Below are 27,745 nucleotides of genomic sequence, written 5' to 3' on the forward strand. Positions count from 1 at the left end.
ACTCTGTCCAAAGAGCACTAAAACTCTTCATTCCCTTTGACCCAACAATTCCAATTATAGACATATCCAGAAGAAATCATAAAAAAATGAGAAAAGTCCCATGTGTTCCAAAATATTCATAGCAACTCTTTTTGTAGTGGCAAAGAATTAGAAATTGAGGTGGTGCCCATCAACTGGGGAATGGCTAAACAAGTTATGCTACATGAATACAATGGAATACTATTGTTCTATAAGAAATCATAAATGATCAGAGTCTACAGAAGCATAGAATGAGTTACAAGATCTGGTGCTGAGTGAAGGGAGCAGAACCAAGAGAATAGTGTACACATTAACTACAACATTGTGAGATGATCAACCTTGATGGAAGCAGCTCCTCTCAGCAGTTCAGAGAGCTAGGAAAACTGTCTTAGACTAGCTATAGAAAATGTTAACCCCTTCCAGAGGTAGAAAAACAACCAAAAAAACCCCTTCAGAATCTGATGAACACTTTATAAAAATGATCTCTTATGTATCTCTTTCCCTTAATTCTAATTCCTCATACCCAAAATGACTAATCTGTAAGCATGTTTGCATATGTATATAACATGCATGTACAATGTCTATGTATGTATATACAATGTTATACCATTCACCACTGAGGAAGGGGATGGGAAGGGAGGGTGGAAGGAAATTTTGTAATTTAAACATACATATGCATATGAATGAATGCTGAAAAAAAATTTTATAACATTTGGAAAAATAAAATATCAGTTGAAAACTTTATTTGCTCATTCTTACATTTATTCTAATATGTGTCTTTATTATCTATATTTATATATTATTATTCCCCCCCCAATTAAACACTAAGACTTCTTAAAGTCTGGGACCATGTCTTATTAATCTTTTTTTTAGTCCCTAATATGTTCCCATGCTAACAGTCAGATAGGACAGGACAGGACAGTAGAAGATCTAGACTTATAGTTTGATCAGCATAGGGTACTCCCAGATGGGAAAAATCTCTAGCAATTCATGTGGGGAATTTTGCACCTAGTAACCTAGTAGTTCTAAGGTGTTTTTTTTTTAAAATTTGTTTTTCTTTTGCAAGGCAAATGGGGTTAAGTGGCTTGCCCAAGGCCACACGGCTAGGTAATTATTAAGTGTCTGAGACCGGATTTGAACTCAGGTTCTCCTGATTCCAGGGCCAGTGCTCTATCCACTGAGTGACCTAGCCACCCCTACCTAGTAGGTTTAGAAAGATGTCTATAGCACTCTGAGAATGTGACTTACTTAGTAACACCTAGTCAATGGTCAGAGGCAAGAGTTGAACCCAGGTCTTACTAGTTTTGAGGGCAGCTCTCTGTCCACTTCACTATGTTAACAGTATTACTCACAGCAAAAACTAAATATTTTCTGAATGATACAGAATAAATTCCCCACAAGCTAAAGTTTATGAAGTAAATGTGAGTTCAAATTTTGCCTATTATACTCTTTCCTGTGTGTGATGTTCAACATGACATGTAAGCTCCCTGGGATTCAGGCTTCTCTTCTATAAAACAGGGCATTTGAACTAGAAGAAGTTGAAGGTCCCTTTCAGACTGCAGATTCTGGAAACTCTTTACCTAAGTAAACCACACATGTGCTAGGGGCACAATGGGGAATGTAAAGAAAGGAAAAGACTCAGTTTCTGATGTGGAGACATTTAGCAGCTTAAAGTGAAGCATCCTCTGTCAAGATCATAAAACTTGTGTTTCAGTGAGATCATCATCATTGTGCACAATTAAATCCACTGGGGACTTTTCATTTTGAGAGAATCTTGTCCCTTGGGAAGGGGTACTAGATCTGTAACTGCATTGAGATAAGAAAAATATTATTTAAGGAAAGTTGCCCTCAAATTGTATGTTGGCACTTTCTCTGTAAATTAATCTCTGTCTCTTAAAGTACTGAAAGATCATGATTTGTCCAAGGTCACACAGCAACAGAACATGAACCCAGGTCTTTGTGACTCATAAGACAATTCCCTATCTACTATGCACCAATGACTTTGCTTGTCAATGTGATCGCATAAGTCCTCTGGAAAGGTAACCCAATTCATTTGAAGTCTTCCTTCTTCTGGATGCCCTAACCCTCTGTGGGTACAAACACAGCAACTAGACTGAACATACATTATATCCCATTCTCAGTACCTGACTGACCCATCTTCTGTTTTCTTTTGTGCGTCTGACAATATCACACAAGATCTAAGAACTGAAAGGGACCTCAGAGATCTTTGAAGCCAATGCACCACCTGACCAAGAATCCTCCCTATATCAAAAACAAACCTTTATGGAAAATGAACTTACCAGATCAGCACATTTCACTTTTACAAAACTCAAAATGTTAGGGAGGTTGAGTTTGTTTCTTTGTTTTCTGACAGCAAACCAAAATATGACTTTGTGCCACTTTTACCCATTGCCCCTTGATCCACTCTCTGGGGTGGAGCATTTAACAAGTGTGATTGCTGTTGTTTGTTTGTTTTTCTCCCATTCACCTGACAACACTTTAAATTTTGAAGATATTTCCCCCATCTTCTTTTTGTTAACCATTCTAAAATCCTTCAGTCTTCACATAGCATGATACGAGGCTCTTAACCATGATGATCATACTTTGCTGGACATAGGGACAAAGGTACTAGACAACAAAGAAAAGAGAGGGATATTCTGGTAAATATTCAACAACCAACTTTTTGAAGAAGGTGGTAGGAGAACTGTGTAGAATACACATTTGAATTTAATTTGTATTAATAATTTTCCATTACTTTTCTTAAGTTTAGGTAAAGAAAAAAAAAACATGAATCAAACCTGAAATTGGTAAAGTTTTATTTCTGAGGTATAAATGCTCACATTTAAAATTTAATAATGAGCTCAGAAACCTGTTTGAGTTAGCTCCAGCACACCCCTAAGGAGAGGATACTCAATTCAGTGGGAAAATGACACATAACTGAGTCTCTGGAGGTACTGAAAACACAACTGATCAATTCATAGTATAGTTTCAGTTTATTTGACTGATAAGTGAACACAGTTATAAGAATCACTCAGGTACCAAGAATAAAAGGGCACTTAAATGTGAACTCTTTGAAGTTATTATTATCCTTCAAAGGCTTTTTACCCACTTATTAGTTCTAGGATATATCAGGATATATAAAAGAATCATGAAAATCAAGGTATAGATGCATGCATATAATATATATATATATTTAATATATATATATATATATATATATATATATCTGACAGATAAGAAGGGGCCTTTATTGGACAGGTGATAATCAAGGTATAGATGCATGCATATACTATATATATATATATATATATATATATATATATATATATATATATATCTGACAGATAAGAAGGGGCCTTTATTGGACAGGTGATAAATACACAAAGACCTCCACTTGAATCCTGCTCTGATATGTACAGGATGTATGACCCAAAGTAAGTCAGTCAACCTCTTTAGTTTTCAGTTTCTTAATCTGCAAAATAAAGATAATAATACCAGCAGTGTCTATGCCATGATATTCTTTTGAAGATGAAATGAAATAATATGTATTGCATATATTTTTGTTGATTCATTTACAATGCTTCATGACCCTTTTTTTCAGGGTCTTCTTGGCAAAGATACTGGAGTGGCTTGGCCATTTCTTTCTCCAGATAACAAATGAGGAAAAAGAGTCAAGTGACTTGCACAGAGTCACAAAACATTAATAAGTGTCTGTGTCCAAATTTAAACTCATAAAAATGACTCTTCCTGACTCCAAGCCTAGCACTCTGTTGCTCCATCTAGTTGCCCATAAAGTACTTTATAAACCTTAAAATGCTCTGTGAATGTCAGTTGTAATTATTAAAAAGGACTTCAGCGGCCTCAACATGCCCAGTAAGAAATAAATCTCAATTGGATAGTCAAAAGATTTTTTATCATCCCGGAATTTATTGGATCTTGGAGTTTCAGTTAAAAGGAACTTGTCTCATCTCCTATCAGCAGGACCAGGGCAAAGGTATTAATTTCTCAGATATAACATTTACTTAATTTCAAAGAGAAAATGTTTCAAATAGCACAGTATTATGTTCTTTTAATTGTCTATATTTCTTCAACTTCCCTATCACAAAGTGATAGGGAAGTTAGGTGACAGTGAATAGAAAGCTGTGCCTACAGTCAGGAAGGTCTTTGTTAAATCCATCCACAGACACAAACTTTATGAACCTGGACAAGTCACTTCATCCTGTTTCCCTCAGTTTCCTCATCTATAAAAAGAACTGGAGAAGGAAATGGAAAACCACTCTATTATCTTTCCCATGAAAATTCCAATTGGTGTCACAAAGAATCAGATACTAATGAACAAAATTTAACCAATTGATATAACAACTCTGTTAGGTACCTAGCTTTATTGTTGTTGTTGTTGTTATCATTATTAAGGAAATTGAAGACTTCAACCTTAGGCATGAGCTACACAGGTTCACAGAACTAGTGGCCTTCCCTCCACCCAAGCTGCCTCTGTATTCCATCAGTCCCTAAGATACATGCAGACTTCTCATAGCTTAAAAGTCATGACGAATTGTTTCTATTTGCTTTGTTGTCATTTTCTTCAGAGGTTAAATAAGACCAAGATTGTCAACAAAACACACATCTATATTGCTCAGTAGGAGAAGCCATCAGTCTGTCTGTGTCTCACTTAGGAGTTAAGGGGGACAGCTAATAAAATGTTCCGTGAGACAGAGGTAGATTAACTCTAAGCAAACAAGGGGAGCAAGGAATGAAGCCTTGCCTGACGGCTACTGTCCATTTGAAAAATACATTGCAAGGATCTCTGCAATCCTCCAAAACATTAAATTCTCATATATTTAGCCAATGGAGGTCAGGAGAGAGCATTCATTCTATGAGAATGCTAATATTTTCATTAAGAGTGCTGTCCTTCACATTTTAGAATCTGTTGAAAATGATCACAATCTAACTCAAGGGAAGAAGAGAAATGTAATATAAAGTTATATGATATAATGAAAGATAATAATGAAATAACAAAAATTTTCAATATCTCCTGTGACTCCAAAGATTCCCAGAAAATCCAAAACAATCACTCCCCCCCCACACACACACACCCCATTGGCATTAGTACACACTCAAAGTAGCAGTGGAGATAGAGCCATGCTTACTCTGAGGGATCAAAAATCATTTTTTAAATATTCGGTCTCTTCTCTTTCCCATCCAGCCTCCATATAGGTGCTGAGATAATCTCCTAAAGCATAAGTCTAATCATGTCACTGTTCTATTCAAGAATCTTCTATAGCTTTCTATTGCCTATAGAATAAAAATAAAAGCTCCTTTCGGAATTTAAAACCTTTGCCAAGTTGGTTCTAGTCTGCCTTTACCCGTTTTTGTGCATATGATTCCCCTTTATACTCTGCGGGATAGCCAAAATGCCCTGGCTGCTATTTGCTGAATTTAGCACTCCTCTTGCATCTTTGTCTGCAATGAATATTTTCTCCATCATCCTCCAACTTTCCTGCATATATAAGTCTTTGGAAATGTTTTATATGGTGTGTGTTTGTGTGATTGTGTGTGTGTGTGTGTGTGTGTGTGTGTGTGTGTGTGTGTGTGTGTGTGATCTTCGTGCTGGGGTAGTTACTATTATTCTATTTATTTTTGGTGTGTTTTTAGGTTTTTTCCCATAGTTCACAGCACAGTGATTGTCTGTAATAATGGCTTAATGAATGAATGTCAGATTTTATTCTAATAGATTAAAACATGATTGAAAAGCATTACCTCACTCCTTTCTTTACAGACATGGGGAACTATGGATGAGGAACATTGTATACATCTTCAGATTCTGTTAATGTATTAGTTTAGTTGAACTGCTTTTGTTTTCCTCTTTTTAAGGTGGAAAGAATAAGCAGATGATCTAATTTTGATAAGTGTTAAAACAGTTCAGAAGCATCGTGGGGTACATGTAAATGCTGAGAATCAACAGGTCAGGTGTCTAAGACTAGCTCTGTGTGAACTCATTGTAAAACTTTAAAGGAAATCATCCTGGATCTCTGTGCCTCAGCTTTCTCCTCTGGAAAAAAAAATGGCAATTTTTAAACTGAGGTCCTTTCCTGCTTTAAAATTCAGTTTCTCTACATTCTTTTCCTTCCTTTTCACTTTGATATAAACACCAGAAATAGAATGATTGCCAGTCAACATATTTTACTACATTCGTTGACCTTTCATGGTCTGATTTATAATCATCACAGAACACAGAGCCAGAAGGAAACTTAGAGGTCATTTAATCCAATTCATTATTATAGAGGAGAGAATAAGATTCAGAGAGGTGAGAGACTTACTCAAAGTCATACCATTACTACCATTGGTCTCAACCAGCAAAGCTTGAGAGTCAATTCTGAATGTCAGAGATGAAACCCTTCAAAAGGAGCCATATCTCTAGGAAGGGAAACAGGGAGGACTCCAATGGCTGACTTGATAGGGAAACGGAGTTTACTTTTTGTTCTCTTTGGTGTTCTTGTCCTTTCACAGACATAAATATTTTTGAGTGCTGCTCAAGGAGGGAGACCCTGCTGTCCTGGGATCACATTTGCCAGGAGAAGATTAGGACTGTTGTTCCTTTGGTTTTGATGACAAGAGCCTTTAATGAGGTAAACTGTTGAGATAAGCAGAAGGACATGGAGGATAGAATTCTGGGAGCTCAAACGCTGTGGTAGGAAGACAAAATAGGCATCCCTCTTACCCTTCTCAGAATTCAAAGCTGGATCAGTATCAGGATGTACAGGTCAACCAGGGATGAAGAGCCAGATGCTTTGAAGAGCCCCTAGCAGCTAATAAGGAAGAGGAAAAATATAATTTTCTGTAGAATCAAATAAATAGATATAATAGAAATCAACCATCGTAGATAATTATGAACCAATTAAAGAGAAAATTTAGTAAGCTAGTTATGATGCCCCCATTTAATGATCCAGTCTCAAAATTCAAAATTATTTTAAAAAAATATTTTTAAAGGAAAGCTCATTCTATCATTCCTTCTATCACCTGGAAACTCCTGGTTTATATAAGCTTTCAGAAACAAAGAATAAACTGATTGGGTGATCTTCTTGGCTCAGACCTTCCAATCATAAATACCATTATAACAATTTAGCCCCATAAGCATGTGTTAAAGACTTACCATGTACAAATCACTGTGAGAATAAGACAAAACAAAACTGCCTCTCTACCTTCAGAGCACTTGTGATCTACTAGACAACAACATCACTTTATTTTTTATTCATATTTTGCCTTTTTTATTACATACAAAGGTAGTTTTCAACATTCATCCATGTGCAAACTTATGGGTTCCACATTTTTATACGATCCTCTCTTCCTTCGCCTTCCCATGGCAACAAACAATCTGGTATAAGTTATATATGTACAATTGTGTTTAACGTATTTCCATATTTGTCATGTTATGAAAGGTACATTAAAACTAAAAAGAGGGGCAACTAGGTGGCGCAATGGATAGAGTACCAGCCCTGAAGCCTCAATCACTTAATAATTACCTTTCTGTGTGACCATGGACAAGTCACTTAACCCCATTGTCTTGCAAATCTAAAAACACACAGACACACACACAAAAGAAATTTTTAAAAGTGAGCATAGTATACTTTGCTCTGCATTTAAATTCTATAGTTATTGGGTTTTTGTTTTTGTTTTTGTTTTCTGGACATGGATGTCATCTTCCATAGCAAGTCTCTCAGAATTGTCCTTGATCACTAAACTGCTAAAAGGGAGCTGCATCCAATATAGTTGACTTGTCTCACAATATTGCTGTTAAAGTATACAATGATCTCCTGGTTCTGCTCACTTCACTTAGCATCAGTTCATGCAAATCTTTTCAGGCTTTTCTAAAGTCCAAATGCTCATGATTCCTTACTGAATGATAATACTCCAAAACATTCATACACTACAACTTGTACAGCTATTCTCCAATAATGGGCATTCCCTCAATTTCTAATTCTTTAGCACTATGAAACAAACTGCTATAAATATTTTTTACATGTAGGTTCCCCCTTTTTTCAGATTTCTTTGGCATATAGACCTAGTAGTATAATACTATGTTAAACATGTAGAATTCTACCATTTTCAGGGTGTCAGGTAAAATTCAGACTCTAGATATACAGGTCAACCAGGGATGAAGAGTCAGATGCCTTGAAAAGCTCCTAGTAGCTATAAGAAAGAAGGAAAATATAATTTTCTGTAGAATCAAATAAACAGACATAATAGAAACCAGCCATTATAGATAATTATGACCCAATCAAAGAGAAACTTTAGTAAGTTACTTATGATGCCCAAATTTAATGATCCAGCCTCAAAATTCAAAATTATTTTGAAAAAAAAAGTAAAGCTCATTCTATCATTCCATTTTTAAATGGAATTATCTTTTCCTGCCCAGAGAATGGAGACATCATCATGAGCATTGAATGTCAGAAAAACGTTCATTGAGAAAGTTTGATTGGTATGAACCACGATAATTTCTATCATCCCTTGCAATTACAGATCCCAAATCACTTAATATTTTAATTAGGGAAGCATCAGTGAATAAATAGTCTCTGTAACCTCAGAGTGGAACCTCAAAATCTACTAAGCATCCGTCAGATTCATGATTAGATACATAATAACAAACTTTCTCATTTCCCCAGTCTAAATAGAGCTATAGCTAGTCACCAAGATGGTGGCAAGAAACTAGGAAGGTTCCCAAGCTTTTCCCAAGGTCTAGCTAGTCAGTAGCAATCAAGATCTTTTGAGTATCTACTGTGGAGGAAACTTTGTCACTGCAGGTTAATCTGAAATGAATAATACATAATCCTTTCCCTCATGGAGCTTACAGTCTATACGTAAGGAGACCAATAAAACAAAAGAATGCTAAAACCAAGAATAGCAAGTTTTCTATGCTAAAGCTGAGACTAAAGCTAAAGCTAAAGCTGAGACTAAAAGACAATCTATGCTAGGCACCTATGAATGGCTATTGTATAGTAGATGCTGGTAAGGAACAGAGGACAAGATATCACTGTGAGCCCTGAACATCAGAAGAGACTTCAAAGAAAAGATATGATTAATGGGGAATCTGAAAAATTTGCATTGCAAAAATGAATTTATGAATAGGTAAATTAATAAATAATTGAACTTTACAGAGAAGTTGAAGTAGACTAAATAGGATTATATACCAACTACCCTAGGAGTGAGGTCCTGTATAACTTGAGACATTTAGATTGGAAAGTGGCACAGTGCTTGGAATCAGGAAAACTCATCCTCAACTCTGTGACTCTGGGCAAGTCATTTAACCCTGTTTGCCTAGCTCATCTGTGCTGGATAAGGAAATGACAAATCACTCCAATATCTCTGACAAAAAAAAACAACTCCAAATAGGGTCCCATGGAGTAAAATATAACTGAAACAACTCAACAACAAAATTTCCATGTATAATATATATATGTAATCTCTATTTCTATGTATACAGTATGCAAATGTGAAATGATCTTTCTCATAAGCTAAATGACTTTTCCTGAGCCACCTTCTATCAGGAATGTGATAGAGAGAATCTTTTTTCCACCTATGAGTTGAACTAAATAAACTTTGAAGTCCCTTCTTACTCCAAAATCCTGTGGTTCTATGATATAATAGGGTATTCCAATTAGAGAGATATCATAGGAAGTTAACATACTCAGATTATTAGAATTTTGGTGTCATTAGGGACCTCAGAGACCAGACCAACTAGTTCAACCTAAGTCTGAATTAAAATTCTTTCTTAGTTTATATGATAAATAGTCATCCAACTTCTGTTTAAAGATTTTAAATAAAGATAAAATATATTGTTTTAGATGTGATCAGACTAGGAACTACTACAATGGGACTATTATCACAGATTCAACAGTTCATAGAACTGAAAGGGACCTTAGAACAGAATATAAAAACTGATAGGAACTGCAGAGATCATCCAATGCAATCTCCTCATATTAAAAATGAAGAAATTGGGTCCAGAGATGAATTGTTAAAGGTCTGTCAGTGTGGCAAATAACAAAGAAAACCCAAGTAATCTGGTTCCTATTTCAATGTCCTTTCCAAAGACCAAAAGAAAAATTGTGCCTTAATGATTTTACTCAGGACAAAGTTGGGGGTAAGAGAGAGAATATAGCAACTGATTCATAGACTAGAAAGCTGATTTGTTTTAAGTGGAATCATATTCCTAGTTTAAAGGTACACAAGGGTCAAAAAAAAAACTTTCTGGAAATAACTGAATAAAAGATTTTGTTTTAACAAAAATCATTGAACAAATTTCAAAAAGTAAAATCCCTCTGTCTTTGGTCTATGTTTTGGATTTCATAATAATATCTATAGATATAACTATGCAAATTTTTATATGAATATGAAGATTCCTGAATTATGGAATGTGTCAGCAAATAGGGAAAGTACTTAGGAGATGTAGAGAAGGAGTTGTAAACTGGAAAACTCAGAAGGGGTTCTAGTCTCCAATTCATCAGTATCTGGGCCCTAGTCTTAATACTGCTTTAAACAAGTCCCTTGTACCTTGGAACACTCAGCTTCTTTGTCTGTAAACTAAGGTCATAGAGTGATTATTAAATGGTCTCTTTTGACTTTTCCATTCCTCATAAGGAGAAGGAATTTATGATGAGGAAACTTGCATTGGCTAGACAAGGGCAGAGAGCCTTAGAAAAATGAGAATTTAAGTGACTTCCCCAGGGTCATTCAACAAAGATAGGTCTAAAGGCACAACTTATATTGAGGTTTCCCTGATTCTGAGGTCTATTTTCTTTTCTATCTTCATATGAGAGGTGTTTGTTTAGCATGAAGAATCAAAAGCTATTGGCATTTCAGGCATCAATCAGTGAGTTGGGGGAGTATCCCAGAGGACCCCCGCCTTAAGCCCCCTAAAATGGTATGAGAGTTTCCTTCTCTAAATAATGTCTCTGATGGGATGTACTGTGGCAATTTAATTTCCCCCTTTCTTCTCCTTTTCTTTGCCTTTCTTTTTTAAATGTTTAACTGCTCAGTTTCATAGGTGGAGAGAATATTTTTTCTGCTTGTTTTCTATGCTGGAATGAAGGGGAGCAGTGCGGAAGCTGGTGAAGTCAGAGCAAAGAAGGTTGCAGCAGGCCAGCTGGGAGGGATGGCCTGGAATTCACTTCACAATTCACCCCTTTGATCTCCAGACACAATTACCATAAACGTAATCTGAAGCATACAAACCATATGTGAGTGTCGTACACGTGGGGATCTCAGAACGTTCTGGAAACCAGATCAGCCTGGGAAATGAGGAAATGGAAACCGTCAACATGAATTAATACTTTCCTGGAATGTCCCCCTCCCCACTCCCGGCGGGTCGAGGGGTCTCTCGCTGGGACTGCTGGACAAGAGGTTATTTCCAAAGACCAAGATGGCTGTATCTTTGTGGCTATGGCCTAAAGACTTCTAAAGCCCAGGATTGTGGGGGTTCCAGACCTACCTGGATTTATGATATTCTGTAGCTGTAAAAATAGCCTTCCTTGAAGAGATACTGTGAAAAAGGGGAGAAAGCATAGGCTTTAGACTTGGATTAAGAAACACTAAAAAGTTATTTGAATACTTTGACTCTGACTTTTCTCTTCTATCTGAGGAAGCTACTAGTGGTGACTTGTGCTACCTAACTCAACAGGCTTACTGCAAAGAAAATACTTTGTCTGCCACAGCATGGTGCAATCATTCAATCTGTCAACACGCAATTAGAACACACCTATTATGGGGCAGGCATGGGAGTCACAAAGACAACAGTGAAGGAGACCTTGCCCTCGTGAAGCTTATGTTATATCAGGAAGCTACTGAAGTCACCATATAATGGTACACACACACACACACACACACACACACACACACACACACACAGCACTGTATAACCCTCTCTGCTACTATTGGATTCAAAGTACTCAACAGGAGCTTGAATGTAAACAAAAGTTTTTTTAGAAGTTCTTAGTCATGCTGCTATTCTAGCATGTGTCTAAACATGCATACATGAGTTATATATGTATTCATAGGTTTGCATGTATCGTATTTATACACTGTTTATTTCTGTGTTCACATTCCTGAATACATAAAGGTATTGTGTGCTATGTTCATTCACCTGTGTGTCTGTGTGCACATATGTTTATCATACATACACACAAACTATATAAAATTTGAGAGCTACTCTACATCATTTTAGTTTTTTGGTACACATACACACTCACATCAAAATATTAAATTTTCATATCAAAATGCCTATTATGTTTTAAATGTATATTAGGTATTGTATATGCATATGTTTGTATATGTTTTGTGTATCCTAGTTTTGAAAATATAAATGAAATATTTATGCATGTGTGCACTGCCAAAATGTGCCTTGGTGCACATTTTTGAGCAATGGAATGATATGATCAGAAATGTGCTTTAGGAAAATCTCTTTGGCAGCTATAAGAAGGATGAATGGGAGGGGGTGCAGGCAGATGTGAGGAAGCATTTAATTAAAAGGCTACTGATATAGATCTATATGTACTCATGTATGTCTTTCCAATTATGTATCTTGCATATGTATGCATAATTGAATGTGTGTACACATGTATATTCACCTATATGTATAAGTGCATAAATATGCATTGTACATTTGTTAATATGATTGTATTGTGTGTACACATGTGTTTGTTTATGTATGAATATTTCATGTGGGGAATGAAGGTGGTCCATAGCTGAATCAATAGAGTGTATCTTATGTAGTCTTCACAGCTGTCCTAGAAGGTAAGTAGTCTCTGTGTTACTCTCCCCAATAAAAGGACTTCACTGCAGGTTATTTCTCTGCCAAACGTCTGAAATCTAGCAAGCCGAATTCTCTTTTGCTTCTCAGAGCAGCCAGCCTTAGCTTCACTCTCCTGTTTCCAGGGGCAACCTACTCTTCTCTTTGTAGTTTCATAGGATTTAGAGCCAGAGGAGACCTTCAAAATCATTGTGCAGTAGAAATCAATAATCATTCATTAGGCGCCTAGTATATATGTACTACTCTACTCTAGGTACTACTCTAGGAGTTGTACATCTAAAGAAAAAAGAAAAAAAATACTTCCTAACTTCAAGATGTTCAAATTCTATCTGGGAAAACAAAATGAACACAGAAAAATAAATGCAAATTATATAGAAAGCAAACTAAAGGCAATATGGAAGACAGAGAGCAAGAACTAGTAACCAGAGAGGGAGGACAATCAGGATTGTGATTGAACTTTGAAGAAAACCAGAGATTCTTGTAGTTGGAGGTGAGGAGGAGGGAAGACATTCTATTCTGGGGGAACAAAAGCAAGGACCCCCAAAATTAAGGATCAACAAGCAGCTTCCTTTGACGGATAGGTAGAGTACATGAAGGTGAGTAAATTGAAGCTTGAAAGGGTTTAGATTTTATCCCCAAAGCAATAGGGAGCACCTGAACTTTTTTGAGCAATGGAACGATATGATCAGGACTGTGCTTTAGGAATAGCTCTTTGAAACTGTGAAGAAAATGAATGGGATGGGGTACAGGGAGATGTGAGAAAGAGTGTAATAAAAAGGCTACTGATATAGTCCAGGCTAAAGGTAATATGGAATGAAGTCATAAATTAGGGTGGAGCAATATGTGGGTATTTTTTCTCTATTCAGTAAATGGATCTATTGCATTATGCTACAGGATGTATATGATATATAATAAATAAAATACAGATATATCTGTGGCGTGTGTGTGTTCATGTCTGTAAAAAAGAGGCAGGGCAAAGGAGAGAAAGAGTGAACTGGAGGAGGAGAAGGAGGAAGAGAAAAAGGAGAAAAGAAGACGGCAAAGGAGACTAGGAGAAGAAGGAGGAGGAGGAGGTACTAACAGCCCACTCTAGGGGTAACCGAAGTCAGACACCCATCTTTGGAAATGTTGAAAGATCGCTTTGCCCCAGTATACTTTGCTATCAAGCATGATTGCTTTCCATTGGAGGGATCTGAGTATTTGAGCAAGGTTCCAGTTCCAAATGCAGTATGTATTTAGAGTACAGAAGGTCAAAACTGGAAATAAGATCTGTTTTCTGTTGCCCCAGGACTTAACCTGAAAGTGAAACATTGGAAAAGTTTATGATCAAGTGACCAAGATTATCAAATAGCATTCCATTAAGTCAGAAAAGGCTAATTCTGCTATCAATGGCCCTCCTTACTCTTCTCTGCACTGAAACAGGATGCTAAGAACTCCAAAAAAAGGACTCATTTGTAAAACTCTGCTCTAAAATGCTCTGGACTTGTTGCTACATAAGTACTTTATTATTATTATTATTATTATTATTATTATTATTATTATTAAAACAATTATAATATGAAGTGAAATTTGCAAAGCATTTTGCATGCTATCTCTTTAATCCCCACAACAACCCTGGGAAGGAAGTGTTAATAATAACTCCATTTTACCAATAAAGAAACAGAGGCTGAAAAACCTTAAACTATTTGTATAGGAAACTTTGGCTAAGCATATGAAATAGGATTTGAATTCAGGTCTTCCTGATACCAAGTCCAGCAAACTACATACTGTGCCACCTATCTGCCTTCATTGAGTCTGAGAAATATTTGCCGCCTTCATTATATTTCAGAAATTTCTCTAGGGGAAAAATAAATAAATATAAATAGATATAGATAGAGTCAAAGATACAGATGATATATATATATATACAGATATAGATATAGATGATATAGACATAGAAAAACTAATCTATTAGTTCTAGAAAGATGTATTTGAGACTATCTAACCCAAACCCATAATTTTATCAGGAAAGTAAAGTTCCTTGTCTAAGAATGTGCTAGTAAATGTTTAATAACTGACTCGCTAAGAAAAAAAAGTATGCATGACATATTTTAAGCTTAATCTATATTATTATCATGTTCTTCATCACTTTAAGTTTAGACAAAGAACAAGAAATTAATCCCTGACTTTTTATATTTGTCAATTTCCAAGGCAATGATCAAACTGGAAATTTAACAATCAGCTCAGAAGCCAGTTTGAATTGATCCCAATATAACACTGCCCTTGTTGAGCTAGATTATTCTGGTTTATCACAGGAGAACAGAAATTAGAGCTTAAATTTCCTAAATTCTTAAGTCAAATGTTTTTCCATTAAAATTAATTATCTCCCTTCTCATGTATATTTCTTAAGTCAAATGTCTACTATGTGAAAGCCACTGCCTTAGACTTTAACCAGGGATGCAAAGAACATCTCTGTCTTCAGAGGGCAGAGGTCTTCAACGAAGGGCTATAACAAAGAAAAGTATACATGTAGCAGTTTTAATGAGAAGAGAATATTAAAAACTAGACTATTGGGAAAGACTTGAGGTGTCCTCAGAGTTAAGCCTTAAAGGAAGTTAGGGAATGTAAGAGATAGACATGAAAAACCTAGGCATAAGATACAGACAACCTGTGCAAAGGTAAAATAGTAAGAAAAGTCAATGCAGGGTTCCCAAAATGCCAGCGAAACCCATTTGTCTAAAATACCAGGTCAAAAAATAGTTACAACCACAGCAATATCAGCAACAATACTAATAATAGAATTTAGACAGTGATTAGACACTTTGAAGACATTACTTCATTTAGCTTTATGATAACCTTGTGAAGTAGGTGCACTGCAATTCTCATTTTACAAATGTGGAAACTGAAAGAATTGTCCATCAATCTAGAACTGGAAGAAACTTGGGAAAATATTTAATCCAAAATCCTCATTTTACAAATGAAGAAACTGAGGCCTACAAAATTTAAGTGACTTGTCCAAAGTCACATACTGTAAACTTTCAAGGTAAGATTTGGTCCAGATTCCTCTGACTCCAAAGTCAGTGGGTTTTCTAATATGCCACACTGGCATATTGAAAGCAGAGGGCAAGAATCCAAGTCGGGGTTCTTAAGTAGCCAGGAGACAGCATCACAGAAGAAAGTAGTTGAGGGATTTAAGCTGAGGAGGGAGATACCCACTTCATCATTTTATCTTTAGGTGGCCCCATCAAAGTTCACATAAGACAGCAAGGAAACCCAACATGGATCTGATTGACCTTCCAATGCAAGCTACTTATACCTTGATGGTATATAACAGATTCATATTGACATCCCACCTCCCTCAATTGCTTAGTGAGTTCTTTGAGGGCAAGGTTTGCTTTTGTTTTTCTTCACATTCCTAGAGCTTACTATAGTGACTGGTACATATTAATCACATTTAATAAATGCTTATTGACTTAATTTTATGTGACTCTTCCCAACCATCCTTGGGGTGTTCAAAAATTTTATCCAACATAGTATGAACATTGAAAGGCACTATTCTAGATGATAGGAGGAGAGATTCGAAGTTTAGAAAAGTCATGGTTCCTGATCTCATAGAATTTATAATCTAGATTTTGGAGGATGTGACAAAAACAAAGGACTATACAGTATTATGGGGTGTTCTAAAAGTCAATACTTAAAAATTAGAGAATTTTCAGTACTTGTTGGATGTCAATGAATTCTTTTTCATTCCATTGCTGGGGGAATTCTTCCTTCTAACATACTTTAAACTTATCTACAACAAGATATTTGTGAGATCCAAAGGAAGGCACCTGCTCTAGGAGTTGGGGGGGAAACTTCCTGAAGAAAATGCATTTGAGCTGAACTTTAAAGAATGAGTAGTACTACAATAAATATAAAGAGGAAGAGGAGGAAGAAGAAAAGTAGAAAGGTATTCAAGTACAAAGATCCACCTGAGCTACCTAAGGTGGAAGGAGTGAGGAAAGGTCTGTTCAGGCAGTAAGAAACAGAGTAGTTTGTCTGGATTACATGAAAAGCAATAGTATTGCATAAGCCCAGAAGGAAATAATATGACTGATATTTATCTAATGCTTTCAGGTTTCCAAAGTATGTTGCTTGCATTGGCTCATTTAAGACTCGTGACAACCTTGTGAGGGACAATTATATAAGTACCATCCTTCCCATGTTATAGATGAGGAAACAGAGAGGTTAAATGACTTGCCTATGGTCACACAATTGGTAAAATAAAGTGATAAATTCAGAGCTGAAGTCAATCCCAGGTCTTGTACACTTTATTCTATCACACACTTTCTCAAAGTTAGGTTAGGACCAGATTGTAGAGGTACTTTTGCTGCAAGGCAAAAGAGACCAACATATTGCCTCTGATTTGTATTGTAATGACCTTGGATTCCATTTTGGTTCATTTATAGTATATAAGTTTAGAGCTAGAAGAGAACATAAAGGTCATCTGGCTCAACCCTCTTATTTTACAAAGGAAACTGAAGTTCAGAATCCCAAGGTCCAGCAAGGTCACACAAAAACTAAATAACATAAAAAGAATTTGAATTCAAGTTTCCTGACTCCAAATCCAATGTCTTTCCTTCTAGCCCATGTTTCCTTCTCACTATCCACAAATACGTGCTATCCTATGTTGGCATGCTCCAAATTCTGCCTTAAGCTGCTCAGAAGGAGCAACACAAATTTTTAGGTTCAGATCAAAAGCGAAGGCCAGGTAATGGGAGGACCTCTGGTTTGTATTACAATGACCTTGGATTCCATTTTGGCTCCCGCTTATGGGATCAGAGTCTTGGAACTAGAGGAGATGGTAAAGGTCATGTAGCCCAACCCCCTCGTTTTACAGAGGAAACTGAACCTCAAAGTTTAAAATGACCTTTGAATGGACTCAGTTCTTAGCAGGAAACGTTTCATGTTTCTGTGAAATGTCTGCTATCACTGTCAAGGGTTCATCTCCTTTCCCCATCATTTCTGACACTGGTCCAATGGTGGTCTATAGAAAGGGGTGGGGGTGGAAAAGTGTGAACAGTCCCCCCACAACCTACCCTACACTACACTCTCAATTCAGTTAACGATTGCAGGAAGTGGTTTGTCAGTTTAGAAGTAGTCACTGCTCTTAGCCTTTCTGAGAAATGAACTTGCAATTCTCTAAAGATAGATTGTGCAAACCAAGGAGAGGGGGGCTAGGACCCTCCAGCCACAATTCCCCAGACAAATCCTTCCAGAGACCCATCAAAATGCTTACACTCCCCCTCTCCCCCGCCCAATACAGCTGTTTCTGACTGGACCAAACGAACAATCCGTGGCCTAAGGGATCTTATGCAAGGCTCAGGTTTCGTATCCCCACTGCATGATTGTGCTCTGAAAAGGAGAAAAAGTAAGAAAAAATTGGGGGCAATGTGGGAGGGAAGGGGGTCTTCCAGCTGCTCATGTCATTTATTGTCCCTGGAATCTTAACCGTAACTTCAAACTGCATCTGCATTTTCTGAAATTAAGTGATTTAGCCAGAGGTTCATAGGGAGTTGAGGACATTCTCCAAACTTTATTGCCTTCCTGGACTAGAAAACAGGTGGTAGCATCCATAAAGTAGGGGTCAGAAGAGAGGAAGGGGGTGGGGAGCAAGGTAGGAAATGGATGGGGGTACAAATAAATAAGCAACAGACCTCTACAAGCTGGTCCCAAACTACCTCTTCAACTTTATTTTACCTTACTTAATTAAATGGTTTAAATTAAATGGTCCAATAACCTAGTTTTCTTGCCATTCCTCACACAGGATACAACTCCTCTCATCTTGCCACCTTTGCACTGACCATCCCTCATGACTGGAATGTATTCTTTTCTTCATCTCTACCTGTAGCAATCCCTTGTTCCCTTCAAAACTTTCCTCAAGCACCACCTTCTACATAAAATCCTGACCCTCCACCCAGTCTAATGCCACCCCCTCAAAAACTTATCTTAAATTTATTTTTCTTATACTTTGTATATTTTTATTCATGTACCATGTTATCTCTCTGATAACATATGTTACTTGGAGCATCCAATTCAAAAGATACAAAAGGATAATTGGTGACACAAGGTAGGAGAGAGACTAGGGTTTAATATCTAAATTTGAGAGTCGTCTGTGTAAAGATTATAACTGACACTATGGGAAGAGGGGATAATTGAGATGATCAAGTGAGATATTATAGGAGGAAAAGAGAAGGAAACCCAGGACAATGTTTTGGGGGACATGCGTCATCAGGGGGCATGACCTGAGTGAAGAACCAGCAAAGAAATACAATGCCAGAAGAATCAGAGAATTTAAAATTGAAATGAACTTCAGACAGTATAACTTGATATTTGTGTATTCTTTAATATTTGTAAATACGTTTCATGCATTATTTTATTAGACACTCATAAGAGCAGCTTTGTGAGGCAGGTGTTACTATTATTGTCATCATTGTTAAGATAGAGGAGGACATTGAGAGTCTGAAATATTAAGTAACTTGCTCAGTCACACTGCTAAAAAGTGTTGGATACAAAATTTAAACTCATTGTTTTCCAATCTCTGCCTCTGGTGCTCTACTACTTATGCTACCACCATCTCATGGAACTAAGTTGGAACTCTCCAATTTTCAATTTTACAAAGGAAAAAATTAAGGCCTAGAGAAGGGATAATCACTTGCACAAGACCACACTGATAATAAAATATGGACAATAAAATAAAATAAAAGCCCTATGATTCAAACCCAAGTATATAGTGCAGATAGATGGCAGGTGATGATGATGATGATGATGATGATGTTTTGTGCTTCATTCTCGAAGAAAACCATGAACATCAGGGGAGGTGATGCCATGACAAGCTTGTGAACTGGATTTGAGTGAGGGGGCATGGTGCTGAGTCACCAGCCTCATTTTCTCCTCCAGAGCCATCTGAGTTCAATAGCCAAATAAGAATCAGGACCACTGGAGATGGCCCTAGATGTGAGGCAATCATGGTTAATGACTTGCTCAAGGTCACACAGGTAGTAAATGTTCAGTGCCTGAAGCTAAATTTGAATCGCTGCCCTCCTGACTTCAGGGTTGGTGCTCTATCTAATGTACCACCTAGCTGCTCCTTGGTAGGTAGGTATATTGAATCTGAAGCTCAGAACATATGAGTCCAAATCAGACAATTACTTTGTTCTCCTGAGCAAATCACTTAACTTGGGTTTGTCTCTGTTTCCTCTTTTTGTGAAATGGGAATGACAATTGCACTATATTCCAGGGTTGTTATGAAGTTCAAATGAGATAATAATTACAAAATGCTTAGCACTATGACTGGAACATTGTAAGTGTTATATAAATATTAGCTATCCTCATCATCACTAACATCATAGTCATCATCATCATCATCACCATCATCATCATCATTACTCTAACCTCTTATCTAGTGCTCTTCTCATGCTACTATGCTTCTAGGATCTCAGAGGTCTTGTAGTACCACTGTATGCAAGGTAGAATATCCTTTGCTTTTTCCCCAGTAATTTTTTTTCTGTTTCCATGTGGCAGTACTTCATGTATTTAAAGGCAGCATGAAATAGTGGATATTATGATAGACTTGGATTCACGAATACTAGAGCTCAAATCCAACCTCTTACCAGCTATTTGACCGTGGAAAGTCACAACCATTTATTTCATCAGGTACCACTGTAGCTATATGGCTGCAGTCAAATCACTTTAAATTCTCTGACCTTTAGTTTCTTCATATGAAAAACTAAAGTGCTGAACTCAATGATCTATAGGGTCCCTTCTGGTGCAAATCTATGCTCCCTTCTATCGTGACTGCTTAAAAATTTCAGTCAATTCAGTAAGCATTCATTAAGCTCCTGCTATGGAGTTAGGCAATGACCTAAGCATGGGGATAAAAAAAGGAGCAAAAGACAGTCCCTGCTCTCAAGGAGCTTACGATCTAAAGTCAGAGACAACATATAAACAAATATATACAAACATACTACATACAAGATAGATAGAAAATAATTAACAGAAGGAAGGCACTAGAATTAAAAGGGTTTAGGAAAGGATTTCAGCAAAAGGCAGGATTTTAGTTGGGTCTTAGAAGCCTGGGAGCTCAGTGGTAGGAGCAGAAGACAGTATTTCAGATATGAAGGAAAGCCAGAGAAAATGCCTTGAGACAAAAGATGGAATGCCAAAAGGCTCTTCCTGCTGTTGTTATTCAGTCATTTTGGGCTTGTGTGATCCCTTTTGTGGTTTTCTTGGCAAAGATACTAAAGTAGTTTGTCATTTCCTTCTCTACCTTCATTTTATAGATGAGGAACTGGGTTAAGTGATTTGCCCAGGGTCACACAGCTAGTAAATATCTGAGGCCAGATTTGAACTCGGGAAGATGAATCTTCCTGTCATCAGACCCAGTACTCTATCTACTAAACCAACTAGGTCCTCTGAATCAAAATCTGTTCCTCATCTCATTGTACCAAAATCTCCTCAAACTCTTAAAGAGTCTAAAATTCTATGACTCTTCTCCAGTCTAAACCATCCCTATTCCTTCAATTGTTCCATTATGCTCCACCCTGCCCATTTCATACTTCTTAACATTTACTCCCCAGTAAGTCAACTAACTTTTATTAATCACCTCCAATATTCCAGTGCTAAGTACTAAGACCCTAAGCCCCAATTGATTTCACATCATATTCTGAGACATAAAAAACTAATTGCTTATTTTTCCACCTTCCATCTTTTCTCATGGTACAACCGTATTTTCTGACCCTTTCTCAGGATCCAAGAAAGAAAGAAAGAAGCATTATTCTATTGCCTTTCCATGCCTAGGAACCTGGACCTTAAATGAAGGCCGTGTAGATGTGTTTGAAAGAATAGAGATTAAACAATTTGGAAGCATCCTAAGAGGTGAACATCATTCCATTTTGTATATGAAGAAATGAGAGCCCTAGAGTAGTTTGTTCAAAGTCACATAGCTATTGAATAGAGAGGGGAAATTTGAGCCCAGATACTCTTACTTCAAATTCACTTTTACATTATAACACATAGCTATTGTTGTGGTTGTTGAGTCATTTACTCATTCAGTCACATCAACTCTTTCATGACCCTAAAAACCATACTATGCCAACATTGTCCATTTTCTTAGAAAAGATTCTGGAGTAACTTCTCAAGGTAAATATAATTCTTCCAATGTCTGTTTTGGTATTCAAAATTTCACCTTTGTAGATTTATTTCACAGGGGCAAAAAGGCTTTTTAGATTTTCCCAGCTACTAACACTTTCTCCTCTATTGTTACCTCATATCTACTCTCTCTAATGTAGTATGCACCTATTCATGTAGAAGTCCTTTCCAGTCCTTTTCCATTAGAATATACACTCTTTAAAGAAAAGAATCATTTGAGCTTTTCCTTCATATTTCCAACACTCAAGCTCCTGGAACATACTATATCCGTAATAAATAATTGTTTTTATTGTTTTATTGAAATATAAATATTTGAGGAAAAATAAAACCTTATGCAGTGAATTGCCAAATATTTGGGCAGTTTTCAGATGTACTCTGAAATGAGTGTCAAAGGATAGCCACTTGAGATCAATTTTAGAAGCTGACATCAGAAAGAAAAAGTGAAAGGGAGTCAAAGACCCTCCTTACCTTGTCTGTAGTTTTTCTTAGACCACTCGTGCTCAGAGTCAAGTCAATTAGTATTTATTTATCACCTTCTATATGTTAGACATGTTCAGAGTCTTTGACCTACATTATCTGCATCCTGTTTCACAATGTAATGGAAAGAACATTGAAAGTCAGAAGACCTCGTCTTGAGTCCTGACTCTTACCACTCATCACAGTGGTCATTAGAAGTCATGTGAACTTTGATAACCTCCAAAAAATGAGAGGGTTAGATTAGAAAAACTAATCTAAGGTTCCTTACAACTAGAATGTCCTGTGCTCCTAAATTACTCCTACTCTGAGATAATCCTCATTAAAGAAACAGTATAATGCAGATTCTGAATTTCCTAGAGTGAGTTGGTTTGAAAATAAATAAATCCCTTCCTTTTTTTTCATGGCAGCATGGTTTAATGGCCTATCTGTTTTTAGAGAACTAGGTGTGAAATCCTATTTATTACATGTCTGACTTTAGATATTAATTCACCTCTCTAATTTCATTTTTGCCAATTTTAAAATCTATAAAGGTGAGAAAGCAAATTCAATCTAGATCAGAAATTCTTAACCTGGAGTCCATGGATCAGTTTCAGGGAATCTATTCATGAAATTCAATGAAAACACTTAAATCTTCATTTTTCTCCAGCCTTGAACTGAAACTTAGCAGTTCTTTCAATTATAAATTTTTAAAAATATATTTTTCAAGAAAGGTTTATCTGATTGCCAAAAATGTTCCATAACATAAAAAAGGTTAAAGAATGCTTAGTCAAAAAGATTTGGTCTCTGCCAACACTTGTACTCTTCATTTGAATATTTCTACCATTCCCCCTCAGTCTGTGAAGACTGCCACAGTCTAGTAGCCCTGGAGAGTTTCTGGGACTAAAAGGTATTTTCATATTGGACAAGGGAAATGCTTCTTCCCTGAAACATTCCAGAAATCACTTTTCCATACCTCATATAGGTTAAGAGACCAAACAAGAGAGGAATATGGAACAAAAAGGAAGATGCACCAACTCCCATTTCCTATAAAAATGATTATAGCTTAGGTTAAATTATTATTAGCAGGAACTAGGCAATTTGCTTCTTACATGAAGAAATTGCTAGTTATGCCTTTGGGGTGTTTGGTATCTGGAGGTTAGCTTAATTTGTTAGAAGAGCATCATAACCAGGCTAGTTTAAGTAATTTTTTTCTTCTTTAACAAATCATGAAATCACCTCCTTAACTGAAGAGATTCTGACCTTCCTCGTGTTACAAACATTAGGTGACCCCTTGCTTGTGTTGTTCAAATCCAGTTTGAGATACTGGAAGGGAAGGGAATATAAAGATGAACCAAGATATGGCTCCTCATAGATCATTCAATCTATTAGATTAATAGATTGGGTTGAGAAGATTTCTTATATTATTTCTAAGAACAAAGAGGAGAGGCTACCCAAATGTTTCCTATGATACAGAAAGAAGGAATCTCTAGTCTTGATAGTCAGACCTTGATCTAAGTATAGTTTTGCCTCTAGCAAGACACTTCTCCTTGGATCTTATTTTCATCATGAATAAAATGACGGGATTGAACCAGGTAAGATTGAAAATTCCTTTCTTATTCTGATATTATCTGGTCAATTTGAACTTGCTAGTTCATCTAAAAAAATTGAGAAACATTAATTGCTAAAGGGTAGATCAAGTCAATAAAAAATGATAAAAAAAATCTAAGTAAAATTGACTTTTTCAATGCTAACCTGGTCCAATTACCAAAAAAGTGTTTTGTAGAGATGGGAAATATAATGAAATTCATATGGAGAAACAAAAGGTCAAGAATCTCAATAATAATAATGAAAAAAGTGAAAAAGAGAATCTAGCAGTATCAGATCTCAAGCAGTCCTAAGCATCAATTATTAAAATGGCTTAATCTTGGGATAGAGGGTTAAGAGAGAGAGAGAGAGAGAGAGAGAGAGAGAGAGAGAGAGAGAGAGAGAGAGAGAGACTGAGTTTGATAAACTCAAAGAAAACTGTAAAAGCTGTATATCAGAAGTAGATTTAAATCAACATCTTACATCACTTAAAAAGATAAGTTTCAGATTAATATATTACCTATATATAAAGGTTCACACTATGAACAAATTATAGGAATGAAAAATAAATTACATTTATATTTATAGATGAGAATTCATACTAAAAAATAGAAAAGAACATAGAAAATAAAATGAATAATTTTCAATGAAAAATATTTTTACACAAACAAATCTAATATGGTTAAAAGTAAAAGAGAAAAAAAGTATTGGAAAAAAACTGTTACAGCAAGTTTCCATGTATGGATGAGTATTGATGTTATTATTCCACTTTTTCAGTCACGTATAACTCTTCATGATCCTATATGGAGTTTTCTTGGCAAAGTCACTGGAGTGGTTTGCCATTTCCTTCTCTAGCTCATTTTATAAATAAGGAACTGAGATAAACAGGGTTAAATGCCCTTATCCCATGGTCACTCCACTAGTAAATGTCTGAGGCCAGATTTGAACTTAGGAAGATCAGTCTTCCTGACCCTCCGTTCAGCACTCTATCCACTATGCCACTTTGCTGCTAAGTATTGGTGCCATCTCACTAAATGAAGCTTTTACTGGATGAGAAAATGTTTCACATAGCTTATAAATGACAGTCTTTAAGGACATAGTCAACCAGTAGCAAGAACAGAAGAGATCAACCCTGAGACTCTTGTGATATTAATAACTGCTCACTAAGGATACCATAAAAGATGCACATATTGTTGGGATTATTATGTCTTCAAGCTTTCTTTCTCATTTTGGTTTCTGCCCTTTCCATTAAGTGGCATGTAATGATAATAGTTTATGATCCAAATAACATTAACATGCTCTATATAACATTAAAGATTTTACATAGCATTTTTGATTTTTCATACACATGAGAGTTATAGGAAGGGACCTTAGAAAATAGCTAACCTGACCACATTTTACAGGTGAGGAAGCTGAGGTCCAGAGAGCAGTGACTATCTGAAATCCACAACTGGTCTAAGATTCAAATCCATGTGTGCTGATTTTTTAATTCAGTTTTCTTTCCCTTGAACCAAAATTCCTGCAAGGGTCACACAATTATTATTTTTTCTCATGAACAGAAGAAGAAACTAAAGCTCAAAGAGAAGAAGTGACTTATTCAAGAATGCAAAATCCTAAATTATTGATGTCCAATTCAGCTTATCTGATTTCAAGTCCAGTGATCTTTCTATTACACTTTTCCAGAAATTTCTAGTTCTTTTGTTAGTAACTGTTTAAGTGCCTCATTTTCATTTTGCAAAATAGTGTTACCATTTGGGGAAGCAACTGGTATTATGGAAATATAATTACTAAAATATGCATATCCTTTGGTCCAAAGATTCCATTGCTAAGCAAATACCCCAAGGTCAACGAGAAAAGAAAAATTCATTCACAGAAAAATGCAATATCCCAAAAGTTAGAATAAAACTAAGACTTAGAATGTTCATAATTTATAGTAGCACTTTTTATGGTTAAAAAAAGACTTAAAGAATGGGAAACATAGTAGGTATCTATTGATTGGTTCAATAACTTGTAAAGAATATCATTGTCATATAAGAAATAATAAACAAACATGACAGTTAAAGGAATAGAAAGACATATAAACTGGTAAAAACTAAACAGAGCTAGAAAACAATAAATAATGTACACATTATGATAATAGAAGTAGCAGTAAGATCATCAAAACTGAATATTGCTAAATGGTATTGTCTCATCTTGACCCCAAAGAAGAGATAAGAAAAGGCCCTATCTTTCCTTCTTCCAATGCCTTTCAGGGGTGGAGATCCAAAGTTGTGGAGTATTACATGGGACATCAGAGTTTTTTGATAAGTTAACTAGGTTTTCTGGTTTGGTTTTTTTCCCCCTACTCTTTTTAAAATTCTTTTTCATAAGAAATAGTTCCCTGGGAGTTGGAAGGAGGGGTACAGGAACAAATTAAAGAGATGTGAAAAATATATCTCTGAAACCTCTTTAAAATAAAAATTATCATGAAATTTAATTGAAATAGTAATAAATAACATAGAAACATGGATGACTTTAATGTGGGCTTTTGCTGCTCCCTACTGGGAATTTTGGCAAAGCACAGAGAGGGGAATCTCATAAAAAAACACTGAAAAAAAACTGAAGGTCTACCAAAGATTCAAACAAAAATTATTTAGCACATACTGAGTCAGGTTCTCTCTAGGCACTAGTTATACAAAGAGTGGCCAAAGGTATACTCTGAATGGCCAAAGATAATTGAACCAAGAAAGATAATAAAAACTATTTCTACTTCCATATCCCCCCCAATATTTCAAAGCACATCTGTTAACCTACATAATCCCTATAACAAACCCACCTGGGAGGAAGGATTGCAACTATTACTCCTATTTTTTTGATACAGAACTGAGGCTCAAACAGGTAAAGTTACTGGCTCATGATCACACAATCAGTATACAGATGACCTGGAATCATATAAGCCCCCAGGATGAAGAATTGCAAGGGGCTCTTAGAAATCATCTGTTCAAGTATCTTTGCCAAAAATCAAATAAACAAACCCAAATGAGGTCATGAAGGGAGGACATGACTGAAAATGACTGAAAAACAAGTGAAATGGCTAGGATGCTAGACCTGTAAATAAGGAAGACAGATTTGAATCTAACCTCAGATAACAACAGCAATATTTATATAGTATCTACTGTGTACCAGGAACTTAAGTCAAGTAAGTGCTGATTATTTTTATCCTGGGCAAGTAACTTTAGTGCTTGAACCTCTGTTTCTTTCTCAATAAAATGTGAATTCAACTCACAAAATTTCTATGATAACTACAAAATATGGTTCATTTTTAAGCCAGGTACTATTCATATACTATACAAATTTTATTTCAATTGACCATCATAAAAGCTCTGAGTATTATTAATAGCTCTATTCTTTATTTGAAGGAACTGAGGCACACAGATTAATTTACTATCACACAACTAGTGTCTCAGATAAGATTTGAACTCAGTTCTTCCTGATTCCAGCTCCACTGTACATACCTAGTTGCCTCTTTGTGTAAAGAATTTTGTGAGCTTTAATTGCTATAAAATTGTAAACTACTATTATTCAACAAAATGTAAAATTTAACAGCATGTAAAAGAGTAGACATCCCTTCTACACCCAAATAAAGAATATTTCTCACATATTCATTATTAATTTTCAAATATGTGCTGAGATGGTTGTGATAAAGCAAATATAAATAAATTTGAAAGCATTCAATTCATG

General features: G+C 36.0%; 1 long non-coding RNA gene across 1 annotated transcript; it reads right to left on the reverse strand.

Moving 5' to 3' along the window:
* Nucleotides 1–3,414: 3,414 nt before the first annotated feature.
* LOC141499572 (uncharacterized) lies at nucleotides 3,415–22,571 on the reverse strand. The gene is made up of 6 exons (XR_012471721.1): nucleotides 22,454–22,571; nucleotides 11,501–11,551; nucleotides 11,245–11,300; nucleotides 7,539–7,587; nucleotides 6,737–6,824; nucleotides 3,415–6,649 (listed from the first exon to the last, which is right to left on the reverse strand). It is a non-coding gene; the product is annotated as an uncharacterized LOC141499572 (long non-coding RNA).
* Between the last annotated feature and the right edge of the window lie 5,174 nt (nucleotides 22,572–27,745).

The sequence above is a fragment of the Macrotis lagotis genome, chromosome X (assembly GCF_037893015.1).
Source record: "Macrotis lagotis isolate mMagLag1 chromosome X, bilby.v1.9.chrom.fasta, whole genome shotgun sequence".
Classification (NCBI taxonomy): Eukaryota; Metazoa; Chordata; class Mammalia; order Peramelemorphia; family Peramelidae; genus Macrotis; species Macrotis lagotis.